Source organism: Ostrinia nubilalis, chromosome 20 (assembly GCF_963855985.1).
Source record: "Ostrinia nubilalis chromosome 20, ilOstNubi1.1, whole genome shotgun sequence".
Taxonomy (NCBI): Eukaryota; Metazoa; Arthropoda; class Insecta; order Lepidoptera; family Crambidae; genus Ostrinia; species Ostrinia nubilalis.
Genome location: NC_087107.1, coordinates 9,930,495 through 9,956,864, shown reverse-complemented (window position 1 = coordinate 9,956,864; position 26,370 = coordinate 9,930,495). Strand labels below are relative to the sequence as shown.

Sequence of the window (26,370 nt, the reverse complement as noted above, 5' to 3'; positions counted from 1 at the left end):
TACTCTAGGGGCCTCCACTTAACCTCGGAGTGGGTGCCCGCTGCGTGCGCTCGCCTAACAATGCATAGTAATGCATGACGGTCATGCCGCGGGCACCTGCTTGCGCTGTATACAACGTGTCCCAAAATTCAAGGATAAGCCGGCGCCGCAGGATGGACATAGTCATGACTACTTGAGGAAAAATAAGAAAAAAATCTATCTTAATTATTTTTTAAGTTACACAATAAATTATGAAATTCTTCGAAAATTGACACCCCTTATGATATTTTACATTACCACGACCACTATTTTTTAAATATTTCTGTATTTTTGTTTGTATCGGCAACTTAAATAGTGCTGCTGTCCACTCCAATTCTTAAAACCCCCAGAATCCTTGCAGTTTTTACACAAAAGTTAATCAAAATATGATATTTCCTAAAAATTTTAAACGATTATTACTTTCACTCCACTTTGACTCGTCGTTTTGTAAAAAAAAAGTATGAACACTACTGCGGCAAGTTTTTTATAAAGTTGACGCAACTATCTAAGATTCCAAAATGGTATAATACTCTAAGAAAACTAGTCGCAAAAAAGATATGCGTACCATTTTTACAAGCACTTCGCTTGTTAGTTAGTGTGGGACAAATCTTGCAACTGAATTTAAGATCAGTTTTCCTCAACCGATTGAGCTGAAATTTGGTTACATTATGTAAGTACGATGACGATGCATTATTATGGTACCATTGAGCTGGATGGAGTCTGGAGGTGACCATAGGAACTTCGAAACGAAACGGCGGAATCGCATCTAGTTTGGGTTCGTTGGATTTGTCTTTTCGAGCACTTTAGTGCTAGATGATATCCAGGATCCTGATAATGAGTCAAGAGGTGCCCAGGAGCTGGCCAAAGGAACTCCTAAACGAAATGGCGGAAGCTTATCGAATTTGGGTTCGTTGGATTTGACTTCCCGAGCACTTGGACCATAAGATTGAGAAACAACTAAAAAGTGTAAAATAAAGTTATAATAAAAAAAAACTTTTTTTAAAACAAGCATTAATGCGAAATTTTAAGAAAAATAATTGTATGCAAGATTCAAATAATTTCGAAAGCTTGTAGCGCAAACAGAAAAAAAGAGGAATAAATTCCATGCGCGATTGTAACTTTATTTTAAACTTTTTAGTTGTTTCTCAATCTCATGGCCCAAGTGCCCGGGAAGACAAATCCAACGAACCCAAATTCGATAAGCTTCCGCTGTTTCGTTTAGGAGTTCCTATGGCCAGCTCCTGGCCACCTCTTGACTTCATCATCTGCACTCTGGACATCATCTAGCACTAAAGTGCACGAAAAGACAAATCCAACGAACCTAAACTAGATGCAATTCCGCCGTTTCGTTTAGAAGTTCCTATGGCCACCTCCAGTCTCCATCCAGCTCAATGATACCATAATATTGCATTGTCATCGTACTTACATAAGTATACCAAATTTCAGCTTAATTAGTTGAGGAGAACTGGTTTTAAATTCAGTTGCAAGATTTATCCCATACTAACTAACAAGCGAAGTGCTTGTAAAAATGGTACGCATATCTTTTTTGCGACTAGTTTTCTTAGAGTATTATACCATTTTGGAATCTTGGATAGTTGCGTCAACTTTATAAAAAACTTGCCGCAGTAGTGTTCATACTTTTTTTTTACAAAACGACGAGTCAAAGTTGAGTAAAAGTAAAAATCGTTCAAAATTTTAAAGAAATATCATATTTTGATTAACTTTTGTGTAAAAATTGCAAGGATTCTGGGGATTTTAAGGATTGGGGTGGACAGCAGCACTACTTAGGTTGCCGATACAAACAAAAAAACAGAAGTATTTGAAAAATTGTGGCCGTGGTAATGTAAAATATCATAAGGGGTGTCAATTTTCGACGAATTTCATTATTTATTGTGTAACTTAAAAAATAATTGAGATAGATTTTTTTTCTTATTTTTCCTAAAGTACCCATGACTATGTCCGCCCTGTGGCGCCGGCTTATCGTTGAATTTTGGGACACGTTGTATACATAAACTCATTTTCGCGCGAGAGTTTTGGCGGAGGCCCTTGAGGTAGTGGGAGTAGTCTTGAGGAAAAGCTCCTTCTCCCACGGCCAGTGGCATGCTAGAAGCTTGGTGATTCTAGCACCCGTAGAAAAAAAAAGTTTACCAATAATACTGCGGTAGGTGTAGTTTTCGATTTCGTTGTAAAAAGATAATACCACCGATCAAAGGCCGAGCTGCATATTCATAAAATATAAGAAAAAAATATTTTCATGTTTATTTAACCTTTAAGATTTTTACATTTTATAATTTATAAACATTTAGATAATAACGTTAAAAACATTTAAAAATCGTATGAGAACGTTTTCGACTTCTCCGCGGACGAAGTCGCGGGCGAAAGCTATTTGTAAAATAATTAGACTAAATTATTAAAAGTGCCTACCCAAAGTCATTATTCCACGCGGACGAAGTCGCGGGCACAGCTAGTTTGAAATAAAATTTCTTTTTGCTTGTCTTTTCATTAAAATAACACAATTTCGTTGAATTTAGCAATGAAATCTTTATCTTTTATTCATTAAAGATGTGGTTTAAAAGCACACTTTGAATTTAATAATGCAGGCATAAAAAATTGAGTGTACGACTACGAGTGAAGTTCTCATACTACGGTGTAGCGCCGTAGCGGTAATGATAATAAACTGTCGTAGTATGACGCTACGGCGTAGCGCTGAGAATATGCTTGCTTTATATGTTTGTACTCATTAGCTTTCGCTGTGATATCTTTTTCAGGTTTTAATGCATTGCCTTAATGAATAATTCCATGTCCTTTTAAGATTTAATGAATATTATTCATATTTCTAGGTGGCACTAAGGCTGAGTTGCACCGTCTTACTTTAACTTTGACAAACGTCAAAAATATGTCAAACTATACAAAAAACACCGGTTATCGTTATAGTTACGGTCAAAGTTAGGTGATGCAACTCAGCCTAAATATTCAACAAGTTAAATGGATTCATTTTAAACATAAAATTCAGTTTTATTTTGGCTTTCTAGCTAAATTAACCTGTACCTACACACCCATAAAACCGCACCCATATAATGTTAAACTTACTAAGAAATTAATCAAATTAAATGGTAGAGTAGCCTGAGATTGATACTGAGAAGCCTAGTAATACTGTTTTGATATTTATTATGCAGAAAATCTGTACCTGTATGCCTTGTTGGACTTGATATTTCTCCTAAAAATGTCGAAATATCCTAATTTTTAATTAAAATCCTTTTGACGCGATTTATACCATAAAAGAAAATAATTTGTGTCACGCGTTATGCAAGCTGATCACGTTGAGTCAATTGTTGCGTATTTGATATTTATACAGCTACCATTACAATCACAAATGATGACGTCACACCCTAACCACTGAGTAGTATGTCATGACTTCGCGGTTTTATTCAACCGAATAACTGTCCCAGTTAGCGGGTCACGAATCAGTTGTATACAGGGTGGAATTTGTAATGCCACCTGGAGGGAAAGTACTCTTAATAATGTAGATAGAAATTGTAGTTAAAGTAACATTCCTTTATTATTGAAAAGAACTAGAACTGCGTTTAAAGGCTTCCAAAAATTTGCTTGCCACACCCGGGAATCGAGCCGAAGATATTATGTTAAAAATGACACCTGTATTTTTATTGCATTGATCGTTAGGGCTAAGTTTAAGGATGACATCTCTCTAACAAACTTGATAAATTAAATGAAAGGAAGAACAATGAAATCTTTAATATTTTTTAATTTTTACAGATGTACAGACATGTATAGACAGTATGGTGGGGATTTTTCGAAAACATTTCGGAAATCTACGGATGCAGTTCTTTCTTTTCAAAAATAAAGGAATGTTTTCTTTGAGTAAAATTTTCTATTTACAGTATTAAGAGTACTTTCCCTCCAGGTAGCATTACAAAATTCCGTCCTGTATAAGATATCAACCCTAGGGGAGATAAGGTGAGTTGTAACAGATGAGAGTTGTGATATTGTCGATTTTTTGGAACTTATTAATTACTAGCGATCTCATAATAGTACGCATATTTTAGTACAAGTCTTGAGCTATGGGACTATTCCCACCTCTCGTTCCCACTACTGCAACTTCTGTGTAACCAGGAACTACAGCTTGACCGCCATAAAACTCAAACAATGAAGGTCAAGTTTGTCCCGGGGGAAAGTTAAACTGTCATTGGACCCGCAACGAAATTAATCAGCAGAACATAGGAGAAGTTGAAAATTAAGGTACAAGTCTTAAGGTAACAAAATTTGCGCTGTTGTGGGTTCGCTGATTTAAAAGGTTTCCAAAAATTGACAAGTGTCACAACTCTCCCTGTTACGACTCACTTCGGTCTCCCCTAACCGGTTCCATTACTTTATAGACCCCAAAATAATTGGTTGGCTTACCCAGGGTATTGTTTTTTATATTGTTCGAGGAAGTAACAACGGTTAAATTGGAATTTTGTAATTGATTTAAGTTCATTTAGAATTGGCCTCAATAAAGGCATTGGGCGTAAGTTGATTACTATTTCATTTATCTTCTTTGTTCGACAGTCGTCTGTAGCGTTTACTGAACCGTTTAATTGTGCCAATTGCGGTAACGGGTTTGAATCCCACTAAAGACAAATGATAGTGTGATGAGCCAGAGTCATGGAAATCTTTGACTCGGTTGGTTACCCGTTATCTAGTAATTATTAAGGGATCGTCGAAATCTATTTTTATTTATATGACACTATTTAGTACTAATTACTAGATATACCATTTTTGTTTGTAATTATTAAATTAGTAGATACATCTAGTTTAAACTAATTTGTTCAAAGCGCCCGCATGACCTTTTGAAACTAAATCTTACCGGATTTTACAAATAAATTAACATAAATATTATTATTTTACACTTCTCAAAAACACTTCCATCGTGGCCTGTTCATATACAATTATGTGATTAACATCAAAATATCCCACACAGACCTATTGCCCCATTTAAAGTATCATGTCTACTTAAAATTGTATTAACATTTCCTCACATTATCCCCAACCTTGGCGGGCCTTAACCGAAATTAATTATACAGGTGGTTACTGCGTACCCTTAAAATTTAATATCTAGATTTGCAGGGCGAGGCTTCGGTGTGAATGGAACACGCAAGCACAATAGACGTGGAATCAGTAGACTTGTTTGAAAATAGAATCGATCGGCGACTGATTATTTGATAAGTAAATAGTTTTAACGCGATAATTATAATAGTACAGTCAACTGCACATCAGACTATGCATTTTTTCGGAAAATTACTCTTTATTAGAACCATATAATATGGTGCCACAGTGTGCAGGAACATTGATGTGCTGTCGTCAATACTTCAATTACTTATTTCGTCTTTGCAAGCCTTTACAAAATTCAAATTGCTGATTTGCTTGAATGTTATACCAGGTAGGTTTACGTAATCATCGAGCTAAAAATTTTGGTACTTTAAGTTAATAAAACTGTAAAAGGTGTCATTTTGCAACCAAATACTTTAGAAAAAATTGAATGAGCTTACTTTATGTTTTTTACATTATGTTAAAGTATAACTGACACGACAAAAAATGCTTTTTGACGCAAATACTTACGCTTGATGAACACGGAAAAACGAGATACAAAATGGGTCACATTTTAATCCTTCTTTGTAGGACAACAATCATAAGAAAACTTTTGTCTACACTAATATTATAAAGAGGAAAACTTTGTTTGTTTGTTTGTTTGTTTGTTTGTTTGTTTAGTTGTAATGGATAGGCTCAAAAACTACTGGACCGATTTTAAAAATTCTTTCACCATTCGAAAGCTACATAACTCACGAGTAACATAGGCTAAATTTTATTTTGAAAAAAAATAGGGTCCCGTAAAATATTTGGGATTTTCATAAGACGTGGAAAAGCGCCATCTATCGTCATTGGTTAAAATCTTCTTGCGCCTGACAAAAACGGTTTTGAGGTACGTAAATATTCATGAAGGCAAAGCTGTCAAACGCCATCTATCGACATCATTAGTAAATTAGTAACTAAATATTACATGTAGGTACTATGAATAGCGCTGTTCGTAAATAATATTGAAAATTTAATAAATAAAGATATTTTATGTAACTGGAGCATTCACTGTATCTACCTATTTGAATGTTTAAACGAGCAAATCAAAGTGTTAATTAGTGACTTTTTACAAACTTCCTTGCAAATTCTTACTATGTGCCGCCATCTACCGAGATGAATATTAGGGTACGGTTCAGCGGCGGACAAATGGGATGGGCGCGTGGGCGATTGTAGTTAAATAGGATAAGAATTACTTCGTTTTTATTTTCTGTATGTAATTTGTTAATTTTTTGGTAGGGTCTTTATTTTAATTACTTAGGTTGGTAGGTACTTACTTATTTGATTTTAATGATAATTACTATAGGTACGTATAATTTTAGTAGAAAGAAAGGTCATTGAATGACTAAGTGACTCACTCACTCATCACGAAGTCTCAGAAACTACAAGTCTCAAAAGAGTTCTCAGGGTTTAATGGTCTATTCCACCACCTGGCTTTGATCACCAAGATGATCAAAGTGGACTCCAGTTAAATTATTTTTTTTGTGTTCTTTGATCACCTATAAATAAATCATACCTCTGAATTGTCACATACATGTCCAATTTGTTTATTGCGGTTTTTAGAAAATATCAAAAATGTTACAAAACAAAATATGTAGTACAACAATTGGACATGGTGACTATTCAGAGGAGATGTGATTTGTTTGTAGATGATCAAAGGACACTAAAATAATAATTTAACTAGAGTCCACTTGGCTCACCCAGGACATCGTATCCGTGGGTGATCAAAGGCACAGAATAAATTCAAAGGACACTATATTGTCGTTGTAAGTCCACTTTGATCACCTGGCTGATCAAAGCCAGGTGATCAAAGTCGAATACACCTTCTTTTAGAACGTAGGTAGTCACTAAATTTTGCAAAATTCAACCCTTATGGGAGTTAAAAAGGGGGTTAGAAGTTTGTATTGCAGTCCTCGGTTTTTAAAGTAAGAGACTTGAAAGTTAAAGTGTATGCTCACTATGATCTCTAGATATTGTGGAGGTGTACATATACTGTTCGGTACACTGTGGTACTGTGTACACATCGGTTTGCCGACGATATTGTGGTCATGGCAGAATCGTTGGAAGATCTTGGCACAATGCTCGAAGACCTTAATCGATTTTCCCAACAGGTAGGCCTGAGGATGAACATGGACAAAACGAAGCTTATGCCGAATGTCCATGTTGCGCCCTACCCAGTTTCAGTTGGGAGCTCAATTCTCGAGATTGTCGACAAGTAGGTAATAGGTATGTCTACCTCGGACAAACGATCCAGCTAGGTAGGTCCAATTTCGAGAAGGAGGTCAATCGTTGAATCTAACTCGGCTGGGCAGCGTTCGGGAAACTACGCAACATCTTTTCGTCCTAAATACCTCAATGCCTGAAGACTAGAGTGTATAACCAATGTGTGTTACCAGTGATAACTTATGGCTCGGAAACGTGGCCTCTCACTATAGGCCTTATACAGAAGCTCAGTTGCACAGCGTGCTATGGAGAGGGCTATGCTTGGTGTTTCTTTGCGAGATCGAATCAGAAATGAGGAGATCCGTAAACGAACCAAAGTCGCTGACATAGCCCGACGGATTAGCAAGCTGAAGTGGCAATGGGCAGGGCACATAGTACGCAGAACTGATGGCCGATGGGGCAGAATGGTTCTGGAATGGAGGCCGCGTACCGGAAAACGTAGCGTGGGACTTCCACCTACAAGGTGGACCGTTGACATCGTAAAGGTAGCAGGGAAGCGCTGGACGCAGGCCGCTTCCAATCGATCAACATGGAAAGCATTGGGGGAGGCCTATGTTCAGCAGTGGACGTCCTATGGCTGAAATGGTGGTGGTGGTGGTGGTACATATACTGAAAATGTATCATTAGAAATCAACTACGGGGGCTAAGGAGATAAAAGGAGGGTTGGAAGTTTATATTATGAAAGTCCTATGTGTTTAAAGTAAGAGAGTTGAAATTCAAAATGTATGCGCTATAGATGCCAAGAGCGGATTTTACGAAACTCCACCCCTAATGGAGTAAAACGAGGTCCACGCGTACGAAGTCGCGGGCGGCCGCTAGTTTCAAATAAAATTAAATGTGCATTGTAATTTTATTTTATCATCATGAGGTGTAACAATGTTCTTATCATAATTTTTAATCTCAGAAGCATTTTTATTTTAAAACAATAGGGTAAAAATTACATACCTTCTGGAGCAGTCGGGTAAAAAGAAACCATCAACGTCAACATAATAAGAGCCAAGTAATTGTTTCTTTACTTGGTTGTTTCCGCCTTGAAATTGCAGCCAAAATGAGACTAAATACTAGGATACAAAAAGCGAAAAACATGTGGTCGCAAAACATGAAATTATCTTGTAAAATAAAACACACATTAACCAGACAAAACACGGAGTAGCTCGTCAAAAAACAACCATTGTTCAAGCAGACGTAATCATCATTAGCTGCTTTTTATTCCTGACAACATTACTGACGCCCTTTTTATTCCAAGTCCCTTTGGGCCACAACAAATTGTACAATCCCTTGATTACAAGAGAAATGGTGCAGTAACTCTTTTTCACTACACATTTATCTTTATACACAACGTAACGAATGGTAAACGTGTATAAGTGCCCTGGAAAGGGCCTATGTACTGAATAAACTATTTCATTGCATTTCATTTCATATGTATTTGTCGCCGTAAAATTGTGAATCCCGTCAGATTATAACCTGACGTAGTTAGATTATAAACTGACGGCGTTAAAAATTTCACGTTGACATAATTATTCAACATTATGAGGACTCACTATGACATTTAAAATAGAATAGAGGTGAAAATCTTTATTGCTATAGTAACATTTTTAATAGTAGGAACAGAAATAATAATGATAGGTATTATTGTTCCAACAGGCTCCTGCCTCCGCAATTTTAGCACTATTCATATTTTATGGTAAACCTTCTAGCTAGATTAATAAAAAAAGTAGATATTTTCACTTCAATAGTCCACGATCCACCGTCCACCATAATGGTCGACGGTGACTACAATATCAGCTATTTTTGGAATCGGCAGACCGCCACTTATTTTACCCATTTTACTATCATAATGTTTTTATTATAGATTAGCAATATGGTTTATTTTGTTTCGAACTCGTCTTATAAGAGTATCATCGTATACACATGTATCTTTGGAGGTTTAAAGTGAACTTTCTGCACATCTCTTGATTATAATCCAAAACAATTTGTTGTGCAACTTAAAACCTTGTTCGTTCGACTTAAGACGTTTTAGGCGGACCCGTTGAAAAGCGGGTGAATTTTGTCTATTAAAGTCTCTTGCTTTCTTCTTTTAATTTGTGTAAGTGGAAGGAAGACTTATTTAAAGGCCAGCATCTGTCTGTTGTAGCATAATGGAGATTAATGATTTAGGCTGGGTTGCACCATCTTACTTTAACTTTAACAAACGTCAAAAGTATGTCAAACTCCATATAAAAAGCACCGGTTATCGTTATAGTTACGGTTAAAGTTACTCAGCTCTACTTTTTTTGAGTTCTGCAAAAAAACTAACCCTCAACTTGGCAACGGATTTTTTAAAAATAGTTATGCCATTCTGGCCATAATAAAATAAAAAAACGCGAAGGGTTAATTGCGTTTTATTGTCATAGTTTAATTTTATAGCTGTAGTAAAACAATATTTTATAATTACTGTCTGACATTTGTAATTCAAACTCACAAATAGGCCATAGGTAGGTACACCCACAATCGTTAATACTGTAATGCCTACGCAATTACTTAAATGAATACCAAAAAAGGTGTAACATACACACCCAACATCAAATTAACCGATGGCATACCGAATCATATCCATTAGCAACAATTCAATTAACAGTGCTAATGGATGCATACTTTAATTACATTTGTAGAATAAAAACTAATCAGCAATGCTGAAAGGGAATGGAAACCTTTGTGGACAATTAACAAGTTCTGTAGGGTAATTCAAGTGCAATCTGTCATTTCAATCTATTCTATTTGTCATTTAGCTTGTTTAATCTGTGCTGAATAAAGTGCACAATATTTAAGCAGGATATGGTTGCACGCGGATTTTTAGAGAGTTAAATCTTTTGGCCAATAGAAAACGTCATAATAGTTATTATATGAACTGGGATTGGTCAATGACTTTTGAAATTAAAATCCGATGGCCTGAAAAAATCGGTTTTCCAACAAACGTCAGTTACGCGCAAGGAGGTTTAGCTATTTATCCATCGAAGTTAATAAGGGAGAAGACATAAGACTAATTTTATTATTTGCCTGCCGCGACCCGGTTTTTACGAACAATGACGATGACGAACGATGAACCAGTAACGAGGAGCACACTTAGCAATGCTTCCAGGTTGCGCCTCGGTATCAATTAAGTAACATTTTCCGTTAAGTTTACTTTATGGCCAACTAAAGGACTTTTGCCGTCTCCATGGACAAACTCGAAGTATGATAACTACAGTCATTGTCAAAATTTTGCACTGCCATTGCCGCTGGATACCATATATCGCTACTATATTCATAGATAATAGACTTTCAGTTAATCGTCAAAATTGACATTGTTTTTTAAATAACAACAAATGGTATGAATTTTTAAATGTGATATTTTTATAAAGGTAAGTCCCCAAAACAACATTTGATAGCCTATTTTCTTTCGTTGGCATCTAAGTTCCTGTTTTCTACATATATGTTACTACTACCTATAGTATTGGATAAGTAACTAAGAACTTTGTCGTTTATTCCATGTGAAGGTCCATGATGTGAACAAAATCCCTAAAAGCCCATTTGTAATAATATTCTTACTAAACACTGCTGAAAAAGGACTAAACTTCTGAGCTATGAACGTATAATCCAGTAGCATTAAGTAGGTAGGTACCTACGTATAGCGACGTTGGAACTTGATATAGAAGTTAGCTGTTTTATATTTTTTTTCACAGCAGAAATCTTTATCTTTGATCTTAATATCTGATCGTACGTATTGTCTTTTAAAATATTACATTTGCCTAAATAAAAATAACCGACCTGCTGCTTATGTAAATTATAATTATTTATAACCCTACTTACAATGCATAACAATCATAATTAGGTATTATAACCCTACTTAACAATGCATAACAATCATAAGATAGTTTGGCGTATAAGTAGGTAGGTAGGTACTATCTAGGCCGAAGGTGGAAGCGATCGACCCGGAAATATTCTCAACCATCTCAACTATCATAATATGTATTTAGAACAGTCCCTCCTTACCAATGATATTATAGATAATACCATTGCTCCTTACCATCAATGCAATCGAGCAGACAAAGGACATTGATAAAAATCGCCCTAAGATTTTCAAAGACTTAGTATGTACCATAATTTTATGTATATTTTATTTATTTACTTGCAAGTGTCCAAACCTATCGGACAAGTTGCAGTTCGAAAAAATATTTTAAAAGTATTTAAACGAAATCAAAGTCACCGACATATTGACAGAGCAGAGACAGAGATGCGCTTTTTTAATTCGATTTAAGTAAATAATGGTATGATCGATTAGACTAGAGTCTAATCATTAGACCTTTAGACGGGCGCAGATCCGCCGCGCCCGCAGCGCTTCAGTGGATTATTGCATTTTATGTATATTTAATCACATTTATTTACCTACATTTACATATTTACTCTTTTCTTTAAGTGTAGACACTGTTTATGTATAAGTCCACTATTGCATGCCGTGGCAACCTATAATTAAGGCAGCACTTAGATTAAGTTAAATACGTTGTAAATATTGATTGTCTTCCAGTGTATGTCTTGTTGGTTGTCCTATTAAATAAATAAAATAAATATTTATAGCAACACAATGTTTAAAAATAAAATTTTTCAAAAACGATCAATTTAATCGATTATGTCTATTCTAAATGGACATCCCTATTTGTTAGTCAAATTGTCATTCACTCGCATCACCTTTTCTTTCTCACTCACTCTTGCTGTGTTGCTGTCTTGCTTGATCCTTCTTTGTGATTCGTTTGTGTTTTAGCTTTTATTTTCGGAACTTTATTAACTACAAACTTGGCTATTCAAACGGACTCTGATTGATTGCAATAACGACATACTCAGCCTGGGATTTACTGTTTTTGTGTGGCTCGGCCAAGGCTCGGCTGGTGGTTCTATGGTGTTAGAAAATGAGCAACTTAATTATACACAACAATGGGCAGCACCTCGATCGGTAAGTACCTACATTTTGCTCCATAGAGAAAAGTAATACATAGGAAATAGAGAACCCTCTCTGTCAAATTTTTGAGCCTACTAATTGATAGCCTGGTGTTAAATTCCCTGTACTTAACCTACGTACGTAACGCTCACATACATACATAGTACACGCACACATACATACATAAAGTCCACGCACACATACACACAGTTCACGCACACATAGGCCCTCATAACCTTCAAAGAATTATTGTTTTTATGATGTACAATGTAGAATTTTTTCAAATCCATTATTTTGAAAATATTTATCTTTATGGTGTACGTATTTTCAAAACAATGGAAAAATTCTACATTGCACATGGAAATGCAAATAAGTAAACAAAAACTTTTGAATTTAATAATTTTACTTTATTTATGAACACACATAATATTATTATACACCAAAAGCGTCTTTTCGCAAAGTTTTCAACACTAAACACAGAACACAGCACATTGAGAAAACTCAGATCACTTGTGAACATAACAGAAAGTTTCTTCGCGATTCACGAAGGAACGAACAAAACTCCGATGAACCAGAACAGCAGCAGGTACGAAGGAATGAACTTGAATTTGACTCGACTCTTCAATACTTTAATAGGGCCACAGAACTCATAAACGATGGCTAAGAAAACAATAATGCATTCAATTCAACCTAACAAAAACAACACCGGCCATTTTGGAGGAAAAACAAAGTTGCCATATGTTAAATAGTAATTTCTACTACTCTATTATGTAAATTATAACAAAAATGTCAATGTTCAGTTTTAAATTAAAACAAATTAATTTCATTTAAAAAAAGTTTTCACATTGTAATTAACAATATTCTCAAATATATTTTAATTTAGAAAAAAATGAAAATATGAAGGAAACAGGAGCAGCGACATCTAGAGCGTTTTAGGGTAGTTAAAAAGTATTTGAATTTATTCACCGATGTCGCTGTTTGGAAGCAAGTTTCACTTCGATGACCGTTGTATGGAAGTTTCTTCACCCTGTTTTGCTCTGCAATCTTATGAATAAGTACTAGCCTTGCCAAACTTCTGAATTGCCATTCTCATGGCGGGTTGTCTTGAAATGAATGTTCCGCTATTATCTGTGGTTCAACCCTGGACAGTGTGGACAGCCAGGCCCGATTCGATTGTAAGAAACTAGTCGATGGTACAGCGCAATGGAGGCATGAGCGAAACAACAATTATGTTGACAATCCAGCTGGTTTTGGTGTAAATCTAAGGAATTATTTACTTTGACACTATCTCCCTGCTCTCAATGAAAGCTTGTTTTGTTTTGTTTTTTGGAACTAAGACTACTAGATTATTATTTTTTGTAACTAAGTTTGTAACACGTCATAATTAATTATTATAACAACAATGCTTATTTACTAAAGCTGTTTAACCCTACCCTCTGACCCAAAATTCTACTAACAGCACATAATATTGAATTATCATTTTTTTTATGGTTTGCGGCTCAATTTATTCAACGCACAGGAGTATGTGTGGCATGGCATGCAATGAATCTATTTATTTTTACAGGTTACAGCTCATGATCTTATATGCACAACATGTTGGACCCAAGCCCAAGATACAACACAAATGCATCTACTTCAAATCTTAGCAGAAAATGTGTGCTTTGCAGTAGAACACTAGAGCCTAGAACACGTTCACATCAGCTCATGTCCCTGAGAACTAACACTCAACATCATATTAACATCAGGAACATAATTGTGGAACGACTAACTCCATTAGAGGTAATGCACGCTAAAGTCCTTATTTAATAAAATGTTATTGGCTATACAATCAGTCTAATTCTTGTAAAGTTATTGGTTTCTGTAAATTAATACTAAAATAAAATAATTTAAGTGCGGGACATTAAAAAACTGATAATTTTTTTAAACTTATTTCTAATTATTATTATTTTTAAACAGGTTACTGCAAATGACTACATCTGTGGGGCTTGTCACTCATTATTGCAAAGAGATACCACACCTACTTCACAAGACTCTCCAGATATGCCAACCGGTGCCCCGGTAGGTCACCAACAAGTTTGTGTTGGATGTGGTTGTTCATTATTGCGAACTTGAAGTCATTGTTTGGATACAGAGAATAATCAAGATATATTAAACATTGTTCGAAATTGGATTCAACCCAGAGAGGTAAGAGCCCTGCCAGTTTTATAATACATAAAAATAATTATGCCGGTTTATTATAATAATAAAAAAGGTTTTTTAAATCAGCCTTCCCATCCTTCAACTCCTTCCATTGCTTTCAATCTGCCACTACTCTCATCCATACAGGTTATACAGGGTGGAAACGATAAGTGATCTCACTCGATTATTTCTAAACTACACAAGATATCGAAAAACTGGTTACTCATCCTGAAAGTGCTTCACGAGCTCTTTCTAACGGTATCAGTAAATAGTTACAGAATTAACTGGATCTATCCGAAAATTCAATGTTTTCAGCCTCCATACTAAATGTATGCCAGCCACACAATATTAAAAGTGTTATAGATCACTTATCGTTTCCACCCTGTATAATACAAATAGACTTATATTATTAAAATATTGCAATATTATTACTTACATAATATTAAACATAATTTTTACTATTATAAAGCCAGTTAAAAATTCCCTGAGCCAAATAAACTCAGTAAAGTTTTATTTATACTTCCTGCATAACAACAGACTACTCTTTTAAACTACCACTATTCTCACTCTCAATCCTCGTTCCTCATTCATCCCTTTCGTTTCCTCCATAGACCAATCATTCCTCATCATTCAGCGTTCAAATCATAAATTATCTTTCATCACTCATCTTACTATTCCGTTACACACAAAAGTCGTTAATCCTATATAAATATTGCTCTTCTTATTGTTGAACTGTGAATCTGATGTTTTATTTTATTTTCAGATTCGTCCTTCAGATCTTCTTTGCCATAGATACTATCAGAGAGCACGAATTACTACAGTTGGTGCTTATTTAATGAAGCTGAGGACCGGTGATTCAGATGACAGAATAGCTACATTACTTGGCATTTCAAGGAGTACTCTTACAAAATATGTAATGAAAGCACGCAGTATGATGGAGGAACATTTCGTACCAGCACATTTAGGGTTACAACATATTAGTAGAGAGGAAGTAGCCCAAAGAAACCTTTATGTTCCAGTCTCTTTTCGGGAAGCCAGGAAACGATTTACCACAAAGAAAGGCTATTGTCATCATGGATGGTACATACATACATTTATGTGCAAAAAAGTAGCAATTATGCATACCAAAAAAAAACTTATTCCCTATACAAATATCGGAATCTCGTTAAACCATTTATGGTACTTTGTTGTGATGGCGACATCATTGATGTATTGGGCCCATATTTAATAGAAAATGTAGAACATGACCATTAATAAATAATAAGTACCTACATACGTATTTTCATTTTTACCTACATAACTGCCTACTTACCCTTGGGTCGGAATAAAGATATTTTTAGATTTAAATGTAAGTAAAATATATTAACTTCTTTTTAAAAAATGTTTGGCTTTTCCGTAGGCATTCCTATTTTTCCAATACGCAAAGTTCTATTTGCTGCTATTCATACGGTTTGACAAAGGGGTTCTTTATCGATCTACGATTTAAAGTGTAATTAAGACGTCTCTCCTACATATCTATACCTACTTATAATAAATCTGTAGAGAGGTCAATTCTGTACATGAAATATAATTTTCAAAATAACTATCAGGGGGTGATACTGATGCCAAAAATGCAATCAGTAAAATTTTTGTCTGTCTGTCTGTCCGTCTGTATGTTCCTTATAGAAACAAAAACTACTCGACGGATTTTAACGAAACTTGGTACAATTATTCTTCATACTCCTGGGCAGGTTATAGTATACTTAGGAATTCTCACGGGAACAGGAATTAGCGGGAAAATCCTTTTGTATGAAAAATCTAAACCGCTTAAGTTAGACGCTTTAAATTTCGCACGTAGGTACTTTAGTAAACTAATTCCCACGGGAACGGGAATTCGCATTATTATACATATAATTCTTGACAATAAATAGTTTTATTAGCAACTAGCGGCCGCCCGCGACTTCGTACGCGTGGATCCCGTTTTACCCCCTTCATCTATCTTACGCGGTTTAGATTTTTTCGTTCAAATGTTTTTTCCCGTTCACGTGGGAATTTTGCAATATTCTGTTGTAACTAAGCTTTAAGTTTATTAAGATACCTACATGTCAAATTTCAAGCGTCTAACTAAAGCGGTTTAGATTTTTCATACAAAGGGATTTTCCCACGAATTCCAGTTCCCGTGGGAATTAGTTTACTAAAGTACCTACGTGCGAAATTTAAAGCGTCTAACTTAAGCGGTTTAGATTTTTCATACAAAAGGATTTTCCCGCTAATTCCTGTTCCCGTGGGAATTCCTAAGTATACTATAACCTGCCCAGGAGTATGAAGAATAATTGTACCAAGTTTCGTTAAAATCCGTCGAGTAGTTTTTGTTTCTATAAGGAACATACAGACAGACAGACAGACAAAAATTTTACTGATTGCATTTTTGGCATCAGTATCACCCCCTGATAGTTATTTTGAAAATATATTTCATGTACAGAGTTGACCTCTCTACAGATTTATTATAAGTACCTATAGAAGATAGAAAATGGAAATGTACTTCTGTTATGCTAATAACCTCAAAATCTGAAGCATTTTTCCTATTGTAACGAATCTCCCGCTTATCCGTGCTTTAAGTATCTACACTAATATTATAAAGAGGAAAACTTTGTTTGTTTGGTTGTAATGAATAGACTCAAAAACTATTGGACCGTTTTTATTAAATTCTTTCACCATTCGAAAGCTACATTATCCACGAGTAACAGGCTAAATTTTATTTTGGAAAATAATAGGGTTCCGTAAAATATGTAGGTACCTAATGTAGGCCACGCGCGCGAAGCCGCGAGCGAAAAGCTAGTGGAGTATAAGGTGACAATCGTTAAGTAATTTCACATATAAAAATCATTATTTCATTGCTTGGGGGTCTTGGGGCGAACGATGTATGGACGCAGAACAATATCCTTTATTTTCAAATTTAAGCAAAAAGCATTCTGTGGTTATAAAATACCTATGCTTATTTGCACCTAGTTTATCAATCACCATGTTAATTCCATGCTTTCTATCCAGTCGACTGCTCTAACGACAAGGGTGGGCAGTCGTTGAGATGACAGCGCGAAAATCGTCGGCATCCACTAATTATGACCCTTATGTACCACTATATTGACAAAGTTCTCCGTCTTCGTACGCGATATTGGAAATTTGGCATCTACCATCGGCTGATCTGACATTAGGCGTAGTCTGGCTTTGATATTCAATTTTCAACTGTATTACCTTGACAATCAGTTCAAAATTGATTACTAGAAAATTATTTGACAGACGATTTCTACTCTCGACAAATGCATTTGAATTAGCCCACTGGTTCGGATTCCGCAGTGAAATAAATTATTGTAGTTTTTTATGAAATGGGTTTCAAATGAGATTCTTTAGAAGTGTCATTTCGTACAACGAGCCAAATAAATCTCAGAATTATGATGGTTCCCCAAATTTTTGTATGTGACAATCGACACTACGTTAGAATATTAGGTAATTTTGTTGTTAACATATCGCACGTTCATAATCAAACCGTCACTATACGAAATTGGGAGAAATTGAGTTAACAACGCCATCTATCAGCGCTCTGCGAAAAGTGCATGCTGTAAAAATCCCACGCTTAAAGCTCAAATAGTTCGGCAGATATCACTAGTGTCGTTATGGAGTTTAATGGGAAAACCGGCATTTGTTGTGAGTAACAGTGACACGTTTTTAGTAGTGACGGGATCTGGACGGGCACGCCGTGATAGTTATGTAAACTCTGTGTTGAAAAACGTCATTTTTAGCATAAAGACGCTTTTACTCCAAAACCATAAGATAAGTCACAATAAAGTAATACGAAAAACGCATTAAAACAAAAAGTGACAATACTCGTATTTCTCTTACATTTTTAAAAAGATTGTTCATCACTTCGTAGAATATTGTGTTTATATCCAAATAGTGAAATATTAAAACAACAAGAAAGATTTTTAAATGATTAAGTAGTTAAAATTTTATCTAACAAAAATGCCACCAGGCAATCCAAACACTAGTAAAATCAAAGAAATTATCAAGGTAATTACTACTTTGTCTAGCGTTTGTGGACTATGAAAAAGCCTTGGATTCGATCGAGATCTGAGCAGTGCTACAGTCTCTCCAACGGTGCCAAATTGACTATAGATACATCGAAGTGTTGACAGGCTTGTACGAAAACGCCACAATGTCGGTTCGTCTCCAGGATCAGGACTCGAAACTCATCCAGTTGCAGCATGGGGTGAGACAGGGAGATGTCATATCTCCGATACTGTTCAACACCGCCCTGGAAGATGTTTTCAAGCTTCTGAACTGGAGCGGATTCACCATAAATATCAACGAGTACATAATCCACCTTCGATTTGCGGACGATGTCGTAATCATGGCTGAGACTGTGGAAGATCTAGGCATAATGCTCGATGGCCTAAGTAGAGCCTCTCAACAAGTGGGCCTGATGAATGAGTATGAAAATGAATATGGACAAGACAAAAAACATGTCAAATGTCCATGTAGTATCCACTTGTCTGGAGACTCTACACTCGAAAGTTTGCATGAGAATCGTATCCCAGGGATACGATTCTCATGCAATCGAATTTTTTCCGTATACGAACTCCTGTTACGGTCCGTTGCGACGTTTTTAAAAACGCTGTAACTTCCGTATGATTAATTTTATCTTTACTTAGTGAAATTTGATTACAAAACCCATTTATTTTTATAATTTAATAATAATGTTGTAAAATTAATACACAGTATCACAAAACATAAAGTTTTAAAGGTTCAATTTTAAATATTTCATTACGTGTACTGAATGTTTCGGAACACGTTAAAATGGTTATGTCATCGTTGAAAAAAATATAACAAATTTATTTTTCTTCATACGAGTTTTATTAGAGGCTATTTCATATTCTAAAATCTATTTTATAAAAAAATATCCTTACAGTGTACAAAATTTCTTGGTTTTATTTCACAGTTTATAGGATTATGAATTGGAGTACTTTGACAGGTAAATTCGTGTACGAATTTCAAGTTCGACTGGTACTTAGCACTCGTAGCGTTCTAGTGGTTTTCGATCGAACTTTTTCGATTGTGAACTTCTAAGATTACACAAACGGTGTAAATAGACGAAAAAACCGAACAATACCCTTCGAATTATTTTTCGAATGTGAACTTTTTTCGATTGCATGAGAATCGTATCCGTATCGTAATCGTAGGGACAAACAGTCCAGTTACGTAGGTCCAACTTCGAGAAAGAGGTCAATCGTCAATCCAACTCGGCTGGGCAGCGTTCGGGAAGCTTCGTGATATTCTCACGTCCGAAATACCGCAGTGCCTCAAGACAAAAGTTTGATCATGTGTGTTGCCAGTGATATTTTATGAATCTGAGAGGTCACCCAAAAGGTGATGGAGCGTGCGATGCTCAGTTAGTTTCCCTACGTGATTGAATCAGAAATGAGGAGATCCACAGGAGAACCAAAGTGACCGACATAGCCCGCAGAATCGCTAAAATCAAGTGGCAGTGGGCGGAGAGGTCGCAGAGGTAATGGCCGCTGGATAATGATCCAGAATTTAAACTTACTTCTCTGAGCCTTTTTCCCATGAAAAATCACTATCTAGCTCGTCAAGTTCATCGAGGTCATCAAGTTCTTGTTGTTTAAAGGCTGCCTGAACAAGAGAGTACCTTATTTTCTAAGAAGTTGATTTATGTGATGTAATTTTATAGTAATTTCATGCGTGTAACGTATTTATTTCTGATCGAGAATTTACATTTATTACTGTTACCATTGGTACCACTTAATCCAAATTATTAAGTTTTGAGTTCATTAAAATTACTGATTTTTCGATGTTACTTTTATTTAATAATAATCATTTTTAAATTTTTCATCGTCAAATTTATATGAAAATAGTGACATTAAAATTTTCTACCGGAATTAATACAACATTAACATGTTTTTAATTGAAAACTGTCACTGTCTCAATTTTAGTGGAAAAGTGACACAATTTTTAGGGAAAAAATTAAATATTAAATAAACCATTATGATAATTTGAAAGATAATTATACAGTGTGAGTCACGTTAAAGTGTACATATGAAAATAGATGAAACTAGACCTATTTTTATCGACAAAAAAGAGGTCAAAAATTTTTTGAGATTTTTTTTTGTTTTTATAGAATTTTTTTTCTTCCAATTACTCATTGTAAAGAAAACGTAATAACTTTTAAACTAAGCGGTATATCCTGATAAAATAAAAACAGTAATAATGCTAAATAACAGGCGATACTAAAAAAATACATAAAATACACAAAAAATGCCAACAAATAATAAAAAATGATACTTTTTGAAAAAAATCTGCTTTTAAATTCGTGTTTTTTTGGTCATTTGATAAATTTCTTCAAAAAGTGCCCCTATAACAGGTGGTTTTTATTACTTTGTATTATTCTCTATCGTATTACCTTCGTAAAACCAAAAATCGCATGTCTCTATCCCTATCACAACGTTTGTAATGATCGTTTGAACTAAGCCACTCCGGGCGCGCCATTCAACGCTTTGTTAACAACGAAACTGAAAATGGCTCTAGATTTGTAATTTTGATAAAGACAAGTTAGATTTCGAAGTAAAATAAGCATTTTAGTTAAAATTAAAATTGTCTATGCCTGTAGCGAAGAATAATGTTGTGGCAGGCCTTTGTTCAAACGATCATAGCAAATGTTGTGATAGGGATAGAGACATGCGATATTTGGTTTTACAAAGGTGATACGATAGAGAATAATACAAAGTAATAAAAACCACCTGTTATAGGGGCATTTTTTGGAGAAATTTATCAAATAACCAAAAAAACACGAATTTAAAAGCAGATTTTTTTCAAAAAGTATCATTTTTTGTTATTTGTTGGCATTTTTTGTGTATTTTATGTATTTTTTTAGTATTTCCTGATATTTAGCATTATTACTGTTTTTATTTTATCAGGATATACCGCTTAGTTTAAAAATTATTACGTTTTCTTTACAATGAGTAATTGGAAGAAAAAAAATTCTATAAAAAATTAAAAAAAAATCTCAAAAAAATTTTGACCTCTTTTTTGTCGATAAAAATAGGTCTAGTTTCATCTATTTTCATATGTACACTTTAACGTGACTCACACTGTATTTCCGTAAAAGCCAAACAAGCCACTACTGGTATTTAACAAAAAACAAAACATTTAATAGCATTTTGCTCATTTTGCAAAGGTTTTAAAATTTGAGCATTTCATATGCTTTTCCTGAAAAATCGACTTTTTTGTATAGTGACAGTTTGATTATAAATAAAAAAATAAAATAAAAATCATTTATTATCAGACAAAAGCAGTCCATAGTTTGGTTAGTAACAATTTGAACTTAGAGACTATATTAGTAGAGTTAGTAACAATGTTCTTAGAAATATGTTAGTCGTACATCATGGGTTCTGTATATTGACTCTTTATCTATGGACGCTGTATAGCTTCACATGCCTAATGTGTAAGTCAACAAAGCGACCATAGACGGCTGAGTCCAGCCTCTCAGCAATCATTTTCAGGATTCCATTCCCACTTGTCCTCAGTCTTTGTAACACAGACGCAGTTGTTTTGCGCATAATTGAGTGAAAATCGTCAATGTGAGCATCCGCGAACATGCCCGAGGCACTACAGTACCGAGGTAGTCGAAATAGAGCCCTGAAAATGTTATTATATTGGACTCGTAGGGCACCAAGGGACCGCTGCGTAAAACTGGTCCACAGACCACTCGTGTAGAAACTTTGGCAGTAGGCTTTAAATAGGGTTAGTTTTACCTGCGCAGTACAACGAGCGAATCTGTGGGTCAGCACCCCGCCACGAATCGCCAATGCCCTACGCTCTCTCTCTATGTCTTTGTCATCCTTTAAATCCTCTGTGACTATGTGCCCAAGGTACTTGAACTGAGATACACGTTTCAAAATTGCCCCATTCAATGTAAGAGGAGGAATAGAATTTGGTAATTTGTTCTTTCCTCGAAACACCATGAATTCACTCTTTTTCACATTATATTTTAGACCGTGCTTAGCAGCGTAAGTCTCACATATCTTTAATAACTGGCGCAAGCCACCAACCGAAGGGCTCAGCAGCACCATGTCGTCCGCGTAGCTCAAGTTATTTACGCTCACGTTATCAATGCGGCACCCAACATGCGTACTGCTCAGCTCCCCGATCAGCTGATTTACATATAAATTGAAAAATCTTGGCGAGGTTAAGCCGCCTTGTCTTACCCCACACATTAGTGTGTATTCATCAGAGAAAGCATTTGACCATTTTACAACATTCTTTTGATTGTTATACCAATAGGAAAAAATATCTATGACTTCCGGCGATATACCTACCTCCTTCAGTTTCTCCCAAAGAATGTTATATGACACTAAATCAAAAGCCTTTGATAGATCTAAAAAGCAGGCAAAAACCGGTGTCTTTCTTTTTGTGTAATAACCCACAGTATGCTTTAGAGCCAATATTGCACTCTCGGTCGACAAACCCTGCCTAAAACCAAATTGAGCATCCTCAAGCTTAATGTGTTTGCTTAGGTGCTCGTCCATTACCCTATCCAGCACTTTTGCCATAACAGTGGCTAGTGAAATAGGTCTGTAGTTAGATTTATCTGATATGTCACCAGTAGGGTTCTTAATTAGTGGTACCACTATGGTCTTCATTAGTTTCGACGGCAAGTAAGAATGTCTCAAACAAAAAGTGTACAATAGGGATAGAAGCCTACTTATGTGTGGGCCTGCATGCTTTAAATGTTCTACACTAAGCCAGTCATGCCCGGGGGATTTTCCTCTTTTCATGTTTCTAATAGCTCTACCTACTTCCTTACTAGTAATTCTAATTGGATTTCTTACATGATTGTTACATATATTATGAGATATAGTAGGTGATTGCAAGTGGGACTGGACTCCAAAATGCAATTTAAAAATATTAGCAATATCTACAGGGTCACTAGTACCCTCTACACTCACAGGCAAACTTGCTTTGCTATTAAGTTTTTTAGTACTTCTCCAAAATTTACCAAATTGTTTTGTAGAATGTTGTGTTGCAAGCACATCCATTCTAATTTGCTCTTGATGGGATTGACAATATTTAAGTCTTGATTTAAATATTTTCCTACTAATGTACATGCGATCATAAACCGGACCACTTTGTGGTTTACCATACAAAACATACATTTGAAAATCCAACCTAGCTTGCTTATGCGCTTGAGATACATGTTTGTTCCACCCTAGAACACATTTATTCCTTATATTGATTTTTAAGTTCCTAGTGTGCGCTTCCATTGACGCCTGACAAAGCACCTCAACAATATTATTATAAAATTTGTCTATAATACACCTATGAGTAATATCATCACACATCTTATCAGCACAATATTGAAATTCCTCAGGGAAATCCATCAATTTTAATCTCTTATTACAATATTCTGTATATTTATTAATTTCCTCGTCTGTTCGTAAACCCCAAATAATTTTGTTTTTACATTCATTGATATTGTTTATACATTTATTTCTAATTAGTGTTAAGTTACAGTCGATTAGCAACGGAGTATGATCAGACCAGTATGTATCATAAAGCACCCGGATATCAGATATAGTAGACCAAGCACACTTACTCACCAAACAGTGGTCCAGCCATCGCTTGCAGCCGTGTACGTCACTAATAAATGTATACGTATCGGAATTAATGCCCAATTTATCTATGTCTGCGCACCTCCATTGCCTTTCGTTACAAAAATTAAGCAACTCATTACCAAAAGAAGCCGACGGATGGGCATTGAAATCACCTAACATATACACTGTTTCAATGTTATTGTCCTCAATTATAGCAGTAATTTCCCCCATACACTGTAAGAAATTAGGCAAGTTTTCCAATTGGTCAGTTGGCATATAAACAGTGATAACCACTATTTCACGTAGATCACTGGTAACCGCCCGTATTGCTACAATACGGTTATTATCGCACTTTATCACTGAAACACTACGAAACGCACTGCTTCGCCACAATATCGCGACTCCGCCATGGGGACGCCCCCTCAGCACACCCGCCACAGGATCCATAGATGATTTTCCCGTGTAGTTGAACTCTGGATCGATGTCCCCCAGGAACGTGAGGTCATGGGGCATAAGCCACGTCTCCTGCAGTGCCACGACATCCGCTTTTTTACATAGTGACCTTACGCAGTTTACACTCCTTTTCACATTTTTACAATTAAAGGTTATTAGCGTACTATTATTACGTTTGGTGTGTGTGTGAGTCATCAGATAGGCATCTTATTCAAACTCCTTTTTTCTACAGGTAGGGTCATTTCGCCTGTTCGCGTCCATTTAGTGCAGTTGGCAAGTTTGACGGCGATAATAAAAATGCCCCAGCACTCATTTCTATGACAAATTTGTGTAATGTATTCATTATATATTCTATTTTAAGATTAACTTTCAGTTGTATTAGAAACATCTTGCGTTTTCTTTTTAAATAGATAAACATCAGAATTATGCGTTATACCCAGTTTGCGTCCACAAAATCCAAATTGCGTCCACCCGTGGACCATTTAGCGTCCAGCAGCTTAGAAAAGGAATATAGGGGTGATATTTTTAAGAATTAATAAAGAAAGATTGTATTTGAACATTTCTTTGTTTATCAATAAACTTAATTATTAAAAATCAACATTATCATCATTTAAAACTCACTTTAAAAAATAAAAATAATTCTTCTCAACATTGGTTTAAGTAAAAAAATCTTTATTTCTGGCCAAACATTTTTCAATCAATTTTTGACCTGGACGATCAACTTTGAAATTATTTTTAAACTCTCCGTCTCGAATTATTTTTTGAACAGTATCCAACAATTCTTGCTTTTTACTGGAAATCCACATTTAGAAATGTTAAGAAGCCATTCAACTACTTTTGTATTATTGTTCCATTTTCTTCCCAAAACTTAGAATTTTTGACGAATTTCAATAACTAATTACTACATGACGTGACATATCATTGGAAAGAAGACAAGCTAGAGATGTTTTTAAGATCATTGGCATCATTGGCGATCATCCACTATCACCTTTAATTTTTTTTAAATCGAATTCCAAGTTGAAATTTTTATCGTGGTTTGTACCTTTGTTAAACTTTCGCGGCTCGTAACTAGCTATCCAATCATTATCTGGATCTGAAATTGAATTTATTTGACTAAAGACATATTCGATATTAATATCAAATAACAGAAGCGGTTAAAAACACGCGAGAAAAAAAAATTAGGCAGTTTTTAGGTCAAATTTTGGAAAAAATTAAACAAGCACAAAAATATCAATTAAAATAAAAGTAGCTCACTTAGGGTCAGATGGGCGAACTTGTATTCTTAAAATGACCTTACCTATACACATTAATATTAAACAGTATGTTTTAATTTTTTTTTATAAGCAAGTATTTAACGAAAACAGTGGACGCAATTTGGTTTATTATTATAGAGGATAGGTATAGTTTGCGTCCATTGTGGACGCAAAGTGGAAGTTTTGTAAAATCGATGTAGTAATTCGCGTCCACCTTATTTTATTCGTTAAATATAAAAAACATTACCAAATTCATAATAAACATTATACCTTTTTTCATCATTAAACTGTAGAAATAGCTATCTATCCTAAAATTCACATAAAACAATATAAAACTTACCATCAAACACGCCGCTGCACACTAATTTTTTTCTAAATATGCAGCGCGTGTGAGCTTCCTTGTTGAACAGCCGAGACTAACTATTTTTCTAAACAGGAATGGTTGGACGCACAGGACTTTTGTATATGTGTGCGTGCCTCTTATACATTGACGTATTAGCGGTAATGACTTTTCGTTTGATTGGTG

The 26,370-nt window shown here is 35.2% G+C and overlaps 2 long non-coding RNA genes across 3 annotated transcripts in view; both read left to right on the top strand.

Moving 5' to 3' along the window:
* LOC135081632 (uncharacterized) overlaps nucleotides 1-26,370 on the top strand; it is an 83,664-nt gene that overhangs the window by 29,112 nt on the left and 28,182 nt on the right. The window lies entirely within an intron of this gene.
* LOC135081772 (uncharacterized) lies at nucleotides 13,431-15,750 on the top strand. 2 transcript variants are annotated; one of them, XR_010259261.1, is made up of 4 exons: nucleotides 13,431-13,574; nucleotides 13,884-14,098; nucleotides 14,276-14,503; nucleotides 15,261-15,750. It is a non-coding gene; the product is annotated as an uncharacterized LOC135081772 (long non-coding RNA). The 2 variants fall into 2 exon arrangements; XR_010259260.1 differs by having other exon boundaries at nucleotides 13,431-14,098.